General features: G+C 47.1%; 1 protein-coding gene and 1 long non-coding RNA gene across 12 annotated transcripts in view; one reads left to right on the top strand and one right to left on the bottom strand.

Moving 5' to 3' along the window:
- The window catches only part of Kif13a (kinesin family member 13A), a 183,835-nt gene that overhangs the window by 40,264 nt on the left and 129,516 nt on the right, over positions 1–14,055 (top strand). The gene's annotated exons all lie outside the window — the stretch shown is intronic.
- On the bottom strand, positions 10,629–13,612 carry LOC124988069 (uncharacterized). 2 transcript variants are annotated; one of them, XR_007109352.1, is made up of 3 exons: positions 13,360–13,612; positions 12,887–13,220; positions 10,629–12,062 (listed from the first exon to the last, which is right to left on the bottom strand). It is a non-coding gene; the product is annotated as an uncharacterized LOC124988069 (long non-coding RNA). The 2 variants fall into 2 exon arrangements; XR_007109353.1 differs by having other exon boundaries at positions 12,887–12,984.

Genomic DNA, 14,055 nt, shown 5'->3' with positions numbered 1-14,055 from the left:
GAGAGGACAGAAGAGAATAGGACATGCTGCTGTTCTCTGAACCGAGCCATCTAGCAGGGGTGACCGCAGCGAGCACCTTCCACCTGGATGACTGTGGGGTCTGCCTCCCCTGGACCCTTCTCCCCCAGCACCTGGGCACTGAATTTCCCTCATTTGACTGCCTGGGGGCTCAGCAGAAATGGTCCAGCAGGAATTATCTTCTGCCAGGGACAGTGTTTCCTCAGAATCTGATTGTGACATTTACTTGGGAGAGTGACTGATTTTTTGAAAGAAAGAAAGAAAGAAAAAAGATATGATTAAGGCCTGAGAAGGTTTGTTGCAGAAAATTTGCGAATTGTAAAAATAGCACAAATAAGAAAATATATTTCCAGTTCTACCCCATTAAACAGAAAAACACCATTGATGGGTTGACCTTTTAATGCTCCTCCCCAGGTTAGTGATAAAAATAACAAAAATAACTCAAAGTAAATTTTTATAATATTTGGGGCAAACAGGTGCAGTTGCTGTAACTTTTGGAGTGAGGAGCAACCTGGAACTCAGATGCAAAGGAACTTGCTTCAGGTGTGGCAGTAATAAACCCATGCATGATCTACCTGATTGTGAGCCTGAGAGGGTTTTTATGTTTGGGCTGGGCACACCTGTCATCCCAGTGACTCTGGAGGCTGAGAGAGAAGGATTGCACATTCAAGGCCAGCCTCAGTAACTTAGTGAAGCCCTAAGCAACTTAGCAAGACACTGTCTCAAATAAAAAATAAAAAGGGCTGGGGATGTGGCTTGGTTGTAAAGTGCCCCTGGGTTCAGTCCCTGGTATGGGCAGGCACAGGGGCCGGGGGACAAGTTCTTTTATTTGGCTATTGCCAACAAAGGTCAACTCACATTCCGTGTTGGACAGTGGCCATGTAATGACGTGCAGTTTGCACTGGAGGATTATTTTTACTGTGATAGTACTGGCATTCTGTGTGCATATGAGAACACATGTCCTGTTTCAGGAGCATGTAGCCAGGAGTTCTCAATTAGGAGGGGAATGGCCACAGCCTCTGTCCCCACTAGGTAGCTGACACAGGTTCCTCCCTGGCCCAGTGGCGAGTGTTGCAAGCTAGACCCTCTGCTCTGACCTCACTGGGGTCACTTCAGGCCAGTGTCCTCTGGCCATGTAGACAGAAGAGCAAGAGAGGGAAAGACAGCCTCCTTTGTCAGTATGAAGAAAGTCTGCTCTGGCTTTTATAAAATGCCTTTTTTTTTCCTTTCTTTTTTTTACTCTTTGCACTCAAATGCTTATTTTTTCCCCATCCTTAAAAAAAAAAAAAAAAGTCAACCTTAAAGAACGCAGTTTAGATGAATTGAGTTTATAAAAGGCCAATCTTTGTAAGAGGAAATCCAGCTGCAGAGCCGGTTTCCTCAGTTACGGTGCTCCAGGCAGGACGGAAGCAGGGCCGAGGGCTCTCCGGGCCCTTACCAGCACCCAAGGTGCCAGGTGCACCCAGTGGCTTGCTCGCAGGGCTGACCAGCCGACGTCTGTCTGGAAGAAAAGCTTTCCTGATGCTTTTTCCTGGTGTCGAAGTGAGAATGGGTCGCAGGAGGCTTGTGTGGGGCTCCTGCCTAGACCCTGTTTCACCCACACCTGGAACACACGGGCCAAGTCACTCCTTTGGAGCTGTGCGGAGTATTTAACCTCGGTGCCAGGAAGTCAGTAACTGAAAAGCAAGACACTGGCTTGGTCATTCTGATTTCTAGTTCTTTCTGGCTCCCATTCATGAAATCATTTTCTTTTTTTCAAAGAATATTGGAGACTTCAACTTGAGTGTATTTTACCTGGTCAAAACTTTTCATTTCTTTCATTCTGCTTACTTAAATGATATTAGTCTGGGGAGGGGGGAGTTAAATGAACATCAGTTATTTAATGTGCTTCTTTGATTGACAAGTAAAAATACTGAGACCTGGAGTAGGGAGAGGAAGGAAGTCCTACGTGATCAAGAAGCCCTGCAGTAAAGTTTTCATTGGAGGTGTTTATTGTTGTTTTATGATAGTAAAACTGAACAGTCTGTGTGAGGCTGAATTGGTTTATTTATTTTTCTATATTTAATCTGAACTGAGAAAGGACAGATTTGGTATAAAATCTGGTGTGTGTGTGTGTGTGTGCGTGTGTGTGCGCGTGCGCACGCGTGTCTGTCTGTCTGTCTGTCTGTCTAGAGTTGAATAAAAATTCCAAAGAGTGAGTGAAAACCCTGCCGTAGATTTGATACAGGTAGGAGGACCTCACCCTGTGCCTGTGACCCTTGCTTCCTTTCTGTTGACCCGTGTAAATGTGGGACTCTTACAGCTGGTTGACAGGCCTTGTTTGTATGACCTAGTGAAGTTTGTGGACTAGTCTGTGCTGCTTCCTGGGGACCCAGAGTTTCTCAGCCTGTCTTCCTGTTCACCGTGGCACAATTTGGCCTGTTATATTCCACGTGCGGTATTTGAAAGCACAAATAACACGACAGGTTTTTAACTTGAAGCTGAATTGTGGGCAAGCCATTAGTGAGGTTTTATCATTCATGTAATTATTGATCACTTTGATTATCATTCTCTTAAGAAATGTGTAGAAGCATAGTTATTCAGATTCACAAGAAAACCAAAGGTGTTTCCTGTTGTCTTACTTTTAGTTTTAGTTTTTTTTTTTTTTTGGGGGGGGGGGTGCTGGGGATCGAACCCAGGGCCTTGTGCTTACAAGGCAAGCACTCTATCAACTGAGCTATCTCCCCAGCCCCTAGTTTTAGTTTTTACCCCCATTTCCCTCCACCAGGGCAAGGATATCATTTATTGTCCATGGTGTCAAATTAAAAGAGCATGAAATAAAATAAAATGTCAAAGTAAATATGGGTTTGGAAAACCTGATCGAATTATTCTCTTAAGAAGAAGAGTGTAAGATTTCTTCTAGTCCCTTATTTTTGTGACTAATTCCAGGTGGTATCTGCTCTGAGTCGAAGCCAGAACTCTTCCTCTTTTTCACATAAAGTATAACCATGGTGTTTTTTTCAGAGCAGGGGCCTAATTATCATATAAAGTTCCATTCCTTCTTTTGACTTTCTATAGTTCTTCTAAAGCAGTTCTCCTCTGGCCAGTCCTCTTGGATTTTAAGTTATTGTGAATGACGCTAGTCTACTATAGGAAAAGCAGCCATAAAAAATGGTCGCCTTACCTTGGGCCCAGAGCTCTGTCATTGGCCGACCCCTGACTGAACCTCTGAAACCATCAGAAAGGTGTCCAAAAGAGGGTCTCTGCTGCTGGCCTCGGTATTGTAAGAAGAAAATTAATCCTTGAAATCCTGCATATTCGAAAGAGAACTGACAGTTCCTCTGAGGAAGATCAGAGCTTCCCCCCAAAATTTGCTTGTCTTCCATAAGAAGGGATATTCTTCCTTTTTCAAACAACTTTATGAGAAGCTCCATAAGCTCCTCCTCCCTCTCCATAAGATGAAATGGACCGTCCTGCCAGCAGACAGTGACCACAGACCCGGGAAGGCCTGAGAAAGCCAGCCCCACCTCCACGGGTGTTGCATGAATCTGGATAGTACATACCAGCAAGGAGACCTGCAAGTCCAGTCTATTATTTCCTACGCAAAATGTCGTGTGGGTCACAAGAGCTCTTTGGATATTAAAGTCACTCTGACCACAAATAACGTGATCAACAAACACAACCCTAGTTATCCTATAAGTTGTTGTATTTTCAGTCTTTTTTATATTTAGATTCCACAGATGAAAATAACAATAATAATATCATACCTTTCATCAATGTTTGCTTTGTAGGACTCCAAAGATATTTGAAGGAATATTTATGGTGTTTTTTTTAAGTGGCAGGATTTAAATTCCAAGATGTCAGGATTAAAGAGTTCTTGTTAGAACAGTCACATTTTCTGTGAACAGAACTAGTTTACATTTTGATAATTTATGGGCCAACTGTGGTCCATTAATTCGGTCATTAAAAGTAATTCTTTAAAAATCATAAAATATATGATAATTTAAAATTAAAAATGAGATTTTATTGTAGGATCAAATAAAATGACTTTCCATGGTTGGAATTCTTGAAGATGTTGTATTACTTCATGGTAAGAAGAGTAGCCAAATTATGGATAATGAACACATTTACGAGAAAAGATCTATTCCATATTTCATCTTAGTTACGTGTTATGAAAAAATGATGGCTTCATTAAGTTTGGTCCCCACATGTGGGTTTCAGTATTACCAAGTTGCTGTTATTAGTACAGGCAAAATGGTCACTTTAAAGAGTAACAAAGAAACCAAGTCTACAATTTAAAGCAAGCTGGGGTGGGGGAACTAACAACTTTAAGACAGAAGAAACAAAGCACTTTTTGCAGCCCAGAGACCACAATATCTCAGGACGTAGCTTTGGTTTTAAAAGAGAGAACCCGTAGCTGAGTATACACCTGTAATCCCAGCAAACCAGGAGGCTGAGCCCGGAGGAAGACAGGTTTGAGGCCAGCCTTAGCAAATGAGTAAGACCCTGTCTCAAAATAAAAAAGGGCCAGGGATGTGGTCCAGTGCTGGAGGGCCTCTGGCTTCATCCCAAGTACCCCCACCCCCCAAAAAAAAAGGGTGTGGGGGAGATGATGGGACAGTCCTTGAGTGCACAAAGCGTTCTCTCCTGTCCACCTCCACGGACCCTTGCCTTCCTGCAGCCACACAGAGGGCTGGGTGGCCGTCTGCTTGTCCTCCTCAGTAGGCATTGCTTGGCAGTGGGGCATCTCTTCAGTGCAGAACCATCGTGATGACTATTTTCTTATCGCTGGTGTAGTTTTCTCTCTGCTGGGTTTATAGCTGTCTCGTGGACAGGGGAAAGTACAGCCCTCGTGAAACGAGGGCCCCACGTCTCCAAGCTTCACTGACTTGTTGGAAACGACATAGCTCGGAAGCAATGCTGCTGGTCACAGTCTGACCTGTGTCCTTGAGTATTTCCTCTGAGGGACTTTGAGTCTTCGACCTCTGGTTGTGGACGGGAAGGTCACCCTTGAAGACACTGTGGGTGTGATGGGAAGGGTCAGGGCTCGCATGCTTGCTTAATTCTGACTCACTTTAATCTGCTTTTTGATGGCCCCTAGTTGCGTGGCACCTTCTTCTGTCTTTTGGTGTGTGTTTTACCTCTCGATGATAATTCCAGAGCCTGGCCACCTTTTACCCACTCCCTTCAGAATTACTAATGGTACTGGTGATAATAAGAACTGGTACTTGGTAGATAATAACAGCTAATACTTATGTGGAGCACATTACATAATCATTTAATCCTCACGAGGTCCCAGGAAACCCACTTTCGTTTTTATTAACATGTTTTATTTGTAGATGGATTTGTTTATTTAGTTTAGTTTTTTTTTTTTTAATGTGGTGCTGAGGATCTCACCCAGTGCCTCACGTGTACCAGGCAAGTGCTCTACCACTGAGCCACGACCCCAGCCCAGGAAACCCACTTTCTAAACAAGGAAATGGAGGCTCTGGGGGATTCAGTGATCTACCCCTCATCCAGCTGGAGAGTGGGGTCACCTGCACGCAGGCCAGGCATGCCGGCCACATCTGGGGTCAACTGCTCCTTCCAGGTGCCTTTCCTCCTGGCCTGCTCTGCAGGTCTGTCTCTCCTCCGGAGGTTTCTGACAGAGGACGCAGTTGGAATGTCCGCTTTCTTTTGCTGCTGAGAGGAGAGACTGCTGACTGGCGAATCCTTCGCAGATGCTGTGAACTCGCATTGTGCTTGCGCGTGCTCAGGTTTCCTTGTCCTGTCGCTGGTGACTCCTGAATGCATGTCCTCTCACCACGTCGCTCCTGAGCAAGAGGAAACTGAGGCCCAGAAAGGTTCAGTGGCACGTCCAAGATCACAAAGCTAACGTTATTTTTACTAACAATGATATATTTGAGATTTTCTTATTATGAATTGATTTTTTCCTAGTTATGCATTCAGGTGACCTTGAGCAAATGAAAAGGCTTGACTTTCTACTCAGCTTTATTCTGTGGTGGTTTCCCTGGGATTGGCAAAGATTTTAGAAAGGTATTCCCAGAACGGAGAAATCCTCTGGCCAGGTGGAGGAAAGCCTAAGGTGTGGTCGCTGTGCGTCCCAGTTTCCGTCGTCCATCCCCTCAGGTCCCCTCCTTACCAGCCTTCATCCTGTGACTGTGGGCGTCGGAGCTTGCCCGGCTGTTCTGGGGTCGCATAGTTGCACTCTGCCATGGCAAGGGTCCACGTGACACAGCCGGAGTGTTCAGGTGACAGTCCTGCTGTCTCGGATTGACAGGTCAGGAATTGTTTGCTCTATGCTGGAATGTTGGAAAGAAAAAGTTTCCAGAGTAACCAAAAATAGATTCATAGACAGGAGAGAGAAGCTAATGCAGATGTTCCTTATTTAAAAGGAAAAAAGTCTAAAATTTTTTATATTAACGATGTGGCTATTTTTTTTTAAAATGGCTTTTGTTAGATACCAGCATTGCTCAGAGACTAGTTCATTCAGCCAGGAGTGTTTGAGTCTGGCTGACTCCTGCTGTTTAATTGCATTTGTTATGTGAACCATTCTGCGATCCTGTTCACTCGCATGCAAGGCATTCAGGCGTAGAATATTTGTGCAATGTTTAGGTGACTTTCAAAGTGAAAGGTTGTTGCCAAATATGGATTTTAAATTTAAAACAATATGTGTTTGATAACCCCATTTGGGGGGCAGGTGTGTGTGTGTGTGTGTGTGTGTGTAGCATGTCTGTTGTTATCAAACTCTGGTGTGCATCAGCATCACCTGGAGGGCTTGTCCACACTCCCTGTCACGTCCCACCCTGAGTTTCTTGCTCCTTAGGTCTGCAGTGGGTCTGCAGTGGGGCATTGCCGTTCCAACAAGTTTCCAGTCGAAGGCTGATGCTGGTGGTCTGGGGACCACAGTCTGAGAACCATGGTGGAGAAAATCCTCCAAAAATACCCAGAAGGGCAGTTCACCTGGTGTTAACAGTCGTTATCTTATCTCTGGGCAGCGGGATTCCTGGGGCTCTTTGTTTTTCCTTTAAACTTTTCTGCATTTTTTTTTTCCAATGACAAAGTATTGCTGTTCGTATCCGGAGCAGCAGCGTTTAGAAGTGTTCTGAGCCTCGGGTATTCACGTGTCATGAACACCTGGCTCTCACTGTCCAGTCGCATCGCACTGCCCCAGTAGGAATCAGGCTTCAGCAGTGCAGTTGTGTCCCTTGGTCTTCCTGGAGGTGGCGTGAGGGGCCTGCTTGTCACATTGAGGTGCTGAGCTCACGGGAAGCGTGATGAGGTGACCGCAGCCCCCCAGTTAGAATCCCGTCCTTCACTCCTGTCCACCTCTCTCCAGGCCCCGCAGAATGCCGTCTCAGAAGTAGGGATGGGAGGAGGAAGTTCTCAGATTCTGAGAGAAGAGTGAGGAGTTCGTCTAAGGCAGCAACGCAAGTCAAGACCAGAGCGACAACCCACCGGCCACAGCCATACCCGGCATAGGGGTGGCTCTGGAGCAGGAGGGAGGCTGGCTCTGATCGTAGGACCCACGCGTGTGTGCTGGCAGTCACCCGTGCCCGCACGGTCACAGGAGGCATGTGTGGAGCACCACGCGTGACGGTCTCCAGAGTGTCCCCTGTGAGGGAACTGCACGCTGTGTGACATCTTTTAGGAAGGCCCTCTCTGTTGGCAGTTAGCTTGGGTGTGGACTACATCAGAAAACACCAGAATTCAAATCCAGAGAACTCGTGTTTGGGTCTAATTCTACAAATTCTAGGCAAGTTCCTTAATCCCTTGGATGAAGCCTCGTTCGTACATGGAAATACCAGCTTCGCGGGTGCCTTGGATTCACAGAGGTCAGGGCACAAACGCTTGCCAGGTGGTTAGAAGCACATTAAGCCCCTGCACTCCGAGGCCGGCTGTGGGCCGAGCCCGGGGTCTCCCCCTTCTCCCAGCCTCAGCGTCTGTTGTGGTCACTCACTGAACCCTGAGCTCCCGTCCCGGGGAAGGCTGCGGCAGAGGGAGGCGGATCCAGGTTCCGTCCTGCCCACCCGCTTGGCAGGAAGCCAGCCTCCTTACACACTGAGGTCAGACAGCTACTGGCCGCTGTTTGTCCTGATAACACCGAAGCTCTTTTCCTATTACTTGTCTCCAGGAAGTCAAAGTCGTTACTGTCCCTATGGAAATGCATGAATCTGTTATATTAAAAAAGTGATCTCTCACCTGAGGAATTTGTCACTTCATTGTTCCATGCCTCTATCAGGAAGCCGAGGGGTCATGCATTTGTGAGCTCGCCCTCGCAGGTTCTTAGGGTATTTCACAGCTCTGCCAAGCTGACTCCTCATTCACCCGCCTGCTAAGTAAGCACTCCCTCGTGGTTTGAGGCGTGTTGACAAAGTTTGAAAATACAGGGTGGCTTTTGCCCAGAGAGGGGTAATTTGCTCTGCTTTCTGGTTCCCGTTGTAAATGGCCAACTTTCGGGCACCTGGTAATTCATGGTATCCTTCAAAGAGCAGAAGGAGGGCACACCTGGCAGAGGGCATCTCTTCAGGTAGCCCGAGCCCATTTTTAATTCCCTCTCCGTGTCGAAGGTGCCCTGCATCTCGTGTCACGGCCGCTGTGTGGTGTGGGGACTGCTGGCCAGGGCGACTGAGGACGGCACCGAGTGCTCCTTTGCTGCAGGAGCGGGGTGCCTGGGAGCCGGTATCCAGCCCCATCCATACCTACTCTAATTTCCACCGCAGGTGTGGGTCCTGGGCCCTTCTCCTCACCAAGCTGCCGTGTTCTGCAGATGCGTTCTTTTCTTCTGAGTTACTGCTGGTGACCTGAGCTTGCTCCGGAATGCTCTGGGGACCCTGTCGTTCGTAATCTTATGTTTAGCTTTTACGTGATTTATAGTGTCTGCGAGCCGACATTAAATTCCTTCTCAACATTTTCCTTGCCTGTCAGTCCCAGGTCACATCTGAGTGATGGGTGTGGCCCACGTCATTCTGAAGTTGAAGTTTAGGGCTACACATGACCTCGCCCTGAAATTTTGCAAATGTCCTTCGATGCACAGCGGATTTTTGGATGGTATCTTATGACATTTGGCACACGTGACCTGACTCAGCACAGGAAAATACGGTTTCTTACTTTGTGGTGTTCTGACATTAAGATTTCTTGCATAGCGTGATACAGAGCCACAAAGAGAAGGTTTACGGTGGCTTGTCCCTGCTTTGTCATCTACACCTAGCGTTCAACACAGGGCAGAACAAGAGGGACTCTTAGTTTTCTTTTCCCTCCATCAGTGGGGTGGAGCTGACTCTAGGTTGTTCCTGTGGCCTCTGGTGGCAGCCTCTGGCATCTGGCAAATGGGTGTTCCCAGGCTCTGCAGCTGCCTGGACCCACGGCCACCACCCCAGACCTCTGGACACGCCTGCTCCCGTGACCTGTTCTGACTGGTGTGGAAGTTTCCTTACATGTCATCTGAGACAGGATTAGAGTGTTCTGAACATTCTGGAGACTAAGAAGCTCCGCGTATTTGCTCACACAGAATGCCTGAGCAGCGGAGAACCTGCCTACGTGACAGGTCTTCATTTCCGTCCATCGGAGGGTACTGAGCAAAGTCGGAGGGGGTGAGTTGGCTCACAGACTTGGCTTTATTTCCCTGTTCTAAATCACACCCAAAAGTAGAAATACCAACTTCTGCAGGAGACCCTTGGCTTTCATTGCAAGTTGAGCTTCCCTTCTCCGAAAGGCTTGGGATCACAAGCGTTTTGGGTTTTTGAGTTTTTGGATCTTGGAACGTTTGCATACGTAATGAAATATCTTGGGAATGGGACCTGAGTCTAAACACAAAATGCATTTATATTTCATGTAGACTTGTACCTTAGACACATATCCTGAGGCTGGTCCTAGCCAATGTGTTTAACTTGTGCACAAGGCAAGGTTTCACGATGTCGGTTTTCTACTTGTGAGAAGTTTCAGAATTGGGAGCATCGTGGACTTGCAGGTTGGTCTGGCCGCCTGCAGGTCTGCACGTTGCTTCTACCGGGGCGACTCTGCCACTGTCACACGTCATCTGAGGACTCCATGGGGGCTTGGAATGTCAGTGGGTCTGCCAGCGTTCCCATGGGGGTGTTTTGCCTTCCTGTCCTGCAGGTGTGACTGCTTTTCATGCCAGGAACCCGTTACCTGGCCAGCCTCCCGAGTCCTCCCCATCCTGATGGCTTCAGGACCAGTCTCGCTTTCGGTATCAGCAACTATGGAAGCAGGAAATTAGCTGTTCCCTGACAAGAATTTTTATTGTGGTACCATATAGCTAACAAAATTTATCATCTTATTTAAAAAAATTTTTTTTGGTTGTGGATGGACACAATACCTTTGTTTTTTATTTATTTATTTTTATGGGGGTGCTGAGGATCGAATCCAGTGCCTCACGTGTGCTAGCCAAGCACTCTACCTGTGAGCCACAACCCCAGCCCCTTAACTTATTTTTAAGTGTACAATTCAGTGGTAATCAGTACATACTGGACAGTGTGCAAGCATCGCTACTGTCCATTTCAAGAACTTTTAAGTCATTTCAAACAGAGAGCTCGGTACTCATTACATAATAACTCCATTACTCCACCCCTGACCCCAGGTTAGGCTCCGTTCTCCTGTCTCTCTATGGATTTGATTCCTCTATATTCTTCATGGAAGTGGAATCTTATCTATTTGGCCTTTTGTGTCTGGCTTATATCAATTATTTTTTTTTTTAGGACTTCTTGTTGCTTTATTATTCGATAAACTGCTAGTGAATTCTTGTTAGAAGTTTTTTAGATGTTACACCAAGTTAGTTGTCTTGGTCTTCTGATCGTACACACATGTGCACACACACACACATCTATTTTCAAGTAATGTTTAAGTACTTATTGAATATTTGCCACCAGTTATTAAATACATTATCTTCTAAATACATTATCTTCTATTATCTCCCTTTCAGGTTAAAACGTAAGAAACAAACACTGTTCTTTTAAGAAATGTTGTATGATGACACATTAAAGTGCAAATTCTTTTGGCTTACAGTTCTTAAAAGAATGGTAGTAGGGAAAGTGATGCAAAATCTTCAGTGTAAGATTATGTTTAAGCTACATTTTGCAAAAATGTAAGGTGGTGGCAATGATCCCATCCAGCATCCTGGATTAGATCCCTTCGGGGGGACTGAGAATTGACACAGTCAGACTTTAAAGTTTACAGACAAAGGCAGTTTAGCACTGCCACTGAGAAGTACATATCCTTCAGGCCACAGTTTTGAAGGTCTGAGTATCAGGGTGGTTGGTGACTGGTGGGTCGGCACCTAGGAACACATCTGTTGCCTTGCTGTCTTTGACGTGCGTCTTCAGAGAATGGTGGAAACTTTTGGAGTACACTACAGGTTCTTTCTTTTGGTGTTCACGTGCCCTGCGGTTGGCCGTGTCTTGGAGACATTATTCACCGTATGGAGAAGTTCTCTTCCATGGCACTTGTTGTATCCTTGCTGGTCTGCGGAAACCTCGCTGCCACTGGTCTCATCTAGGGTCTTACTGAGAATCTGTTTAAGAGCTCATGCCTTTTCATGTAGGTCTGGAATTCTGGCTCGGTCGCTGGGTCGTTCAGTTGAGTGGAGGTCTTTCGTCCTCCACCAAACCAGCCCCATCCACAGTCAAAGGCGGGCCTGTTCTCCTCTTACTGGGGCGAGAGTGGATTTTTCTCCTCGGCTCCTCTTCCACCTGCCGGTTCCACATCAGCTCACCAGCAGCTCCCTCCGTCCTCACTCACTACGTCCCTGTTTCCCATGGGCATCTCGAGCCTGCCCAGCCCAGCCTTTCTGACTCGCTGCCTCCAGCTTGGGTGTTCTTTTCCTAGATATCTGAAGGGTGGATTTGAAGCATTTGTTGATTTTGTTTTTCTCTTCTGGGGAGTCTGATTCAGGGAGGAGTGAACTTAATTTGAATCAGATGTGGAGTTTGCGTGTGAAGGTAATAAATTGTCTCAGTGCCTCCTTTTGCCTTGTCTTCTTAGATATTCTACCACGTTAACCTCGGTTTTGTAGGAATTTGTTGCTGTCACCTTTGAACCCAGGTAAACTTTTGTTCCATTTCCAGTTCCAACCAGCAAGAAGAGAAAGAGAGAGAAAAAAAGTGCATGAGATGTAATGCTAACTGTGCTAAGTACGTTTCTGTGAACAGAGGGAGATTTGGCTTCCTAGCAGCCTTTAGGATTTCCTGTCCTGTCCTGCCCGATCCACTTCTCAGCTCAGGCGCTGGCCTTGCCAGGACTCCCTGGTTCCTTTGTGTTTGTAAAGAATTGGGCAAAAAGGAATGTGGCGTCTGCCATCAGTGCAGCTTCCCTTAGGAGGAGCTGCCCGTGGTAGAAGTTTTATTTATTGTCGACAGGCATATTATTTTACCTGCCATGTTCCATTCCTTGAGTAGCTAAAACAAATCTGTGGAATGTGCTTGCAAAAGGCGTTTTATTGATTAATCTGAGAGAAGCTTCAGCTTTTAAATCTGAGGAGGGACATGCAGCACAGCAACGCGTTGGACTTCCTGTTAACCGTGTATCATATCATATGGGCCTGTAGCAACTAAACCCATTTCAAGTCCAAGGCTAGAGGTTGTTCAGAAATTCCCCAGAGTCTTAAGCAGCTCTTCCTAGGTTGGTAGCCATTGGCAGGAAAGCATTCCAAATCAAGAATGGACCTTGCAGGTACCTGTGTATGTGACTTTTCTAAGCATCTTAATAAATCTCATCTCAAAATGTGTCATGATCGTCTCCAGCCATGATATTTTAGTTTCAACATACATTTATTTAGTGATCCTGAGATTTTATGAGAAGTGTTCAGTAAAAATTATTTTAAAGATTTCCAAGCACTCTGTGTACCAGATGCCGATAGGTGTGCTGAACAGACCTGAGACCCGAAAGGCCAGATTGTGCAAACTCTGGTTGTTATCCTCCTGAGGCCTCTAAGCTGGACAATCTCAGGGGAAGATTCTTGAGAACTGAGACCTGAGAGGAGAAAGGAAGGCTTCTGGCTCTGCCCAGCAGACCCTGGTCACCAGGCTGGAGGGAGCCGGGAAGGCCCTGGGAGCGTTTCCGTGCTCCGCGGAGGCCACGAGGTGTGGTCGTTGCACCTCTCACTTGAATAAGTTGTTCATGTGAAAATCAGCAATTGTGGGGGGGGGGTCACCCCTGGTCACCACAGACTGTCTTTCCATACACATGAAAGGACCTGGACTGTCATCCTGAAAAAAAAAAAACACACAAAAAGCAAAGCCACAGGGATCCATGCCTGGCAGGCTCCAGGGCCCCGGAACAGGGATGTGATGGAATCCTGTTTTAATTAAGAAGATTTATGGATTCCAGGGGCCAACCCGACCTTACCTGGGTTGATGCGTCCCTCCTAGCTGAAGTCTCCTGGCTCATCTACTTTTGTTTCTGAGGTCTGTTTTTCCTTAAGCCTTGCGGGGAGGCTGTCGGCTTTTTTAAATTACAAAATACGTGATATGTGAAAGTGTGTAAGACGTGTGCAGATGAAGAGCAGCAGTGCCCACGAGCGGCCAGGCAGCCGCCCCGGGAGGCCAGGGAGAGCCGCCCAGCCGCCTCCCTGACTTCGGTGCTCACGGCTCCTCTGCCATTTTCATGACGCTTGCACGTCAGCCACGCACCCTGGGCAGTTTATTTTTAGCTTTGCCCTTTTTGGCAGAAGCCTGCCCAAGTGGACTCGCGCTGGCCGTGCCCTTCAGGGACGTGCGGCCTTCTTTAGCATCGGCCTGGGGGACCCGAGCGCCCTGTCCTGCCCTGCTGTGAAGTGGCCAGGTGTCCGCACCATCACGGTTCAGATGTCCTTTCTCTGGGTTTGCTTCTCCACCAGCTTTTGGAAAACAGCGGGGAGCCCAGACTCTGCAGGGCACTGCTATTCACAGCTCCAAGGTTGTGGCTCTGTGGCCGAAGCCCCATGTCTCTCCAGATGGTGTGCGTTCCCGGGGGAGTTGGGGACCTGCCCCTTCCTGGAGACCTTCCAGAGGATGCAGAGTCAGGATTTCCCCAGAGATGGTTAACTCAGGACCTGCGGCTGCC

The sequence above is a fragment of the Sciurus carolinensis genome, chromosome 7, assembly GCF_902686445.1.
Source record: "Sciurus carolinensis chromosome 7, mSciCar1.2, whole genome shotgun sequence".
NCBI lineage: Eukaryota > Metazoa > Chordata > Mammalia > Rodentia > Sciuridae > Sciurus > Sciurus carolinensis.
This window is presented reverse-complemented; position numbering and strand designations above follow the sequence as displayed.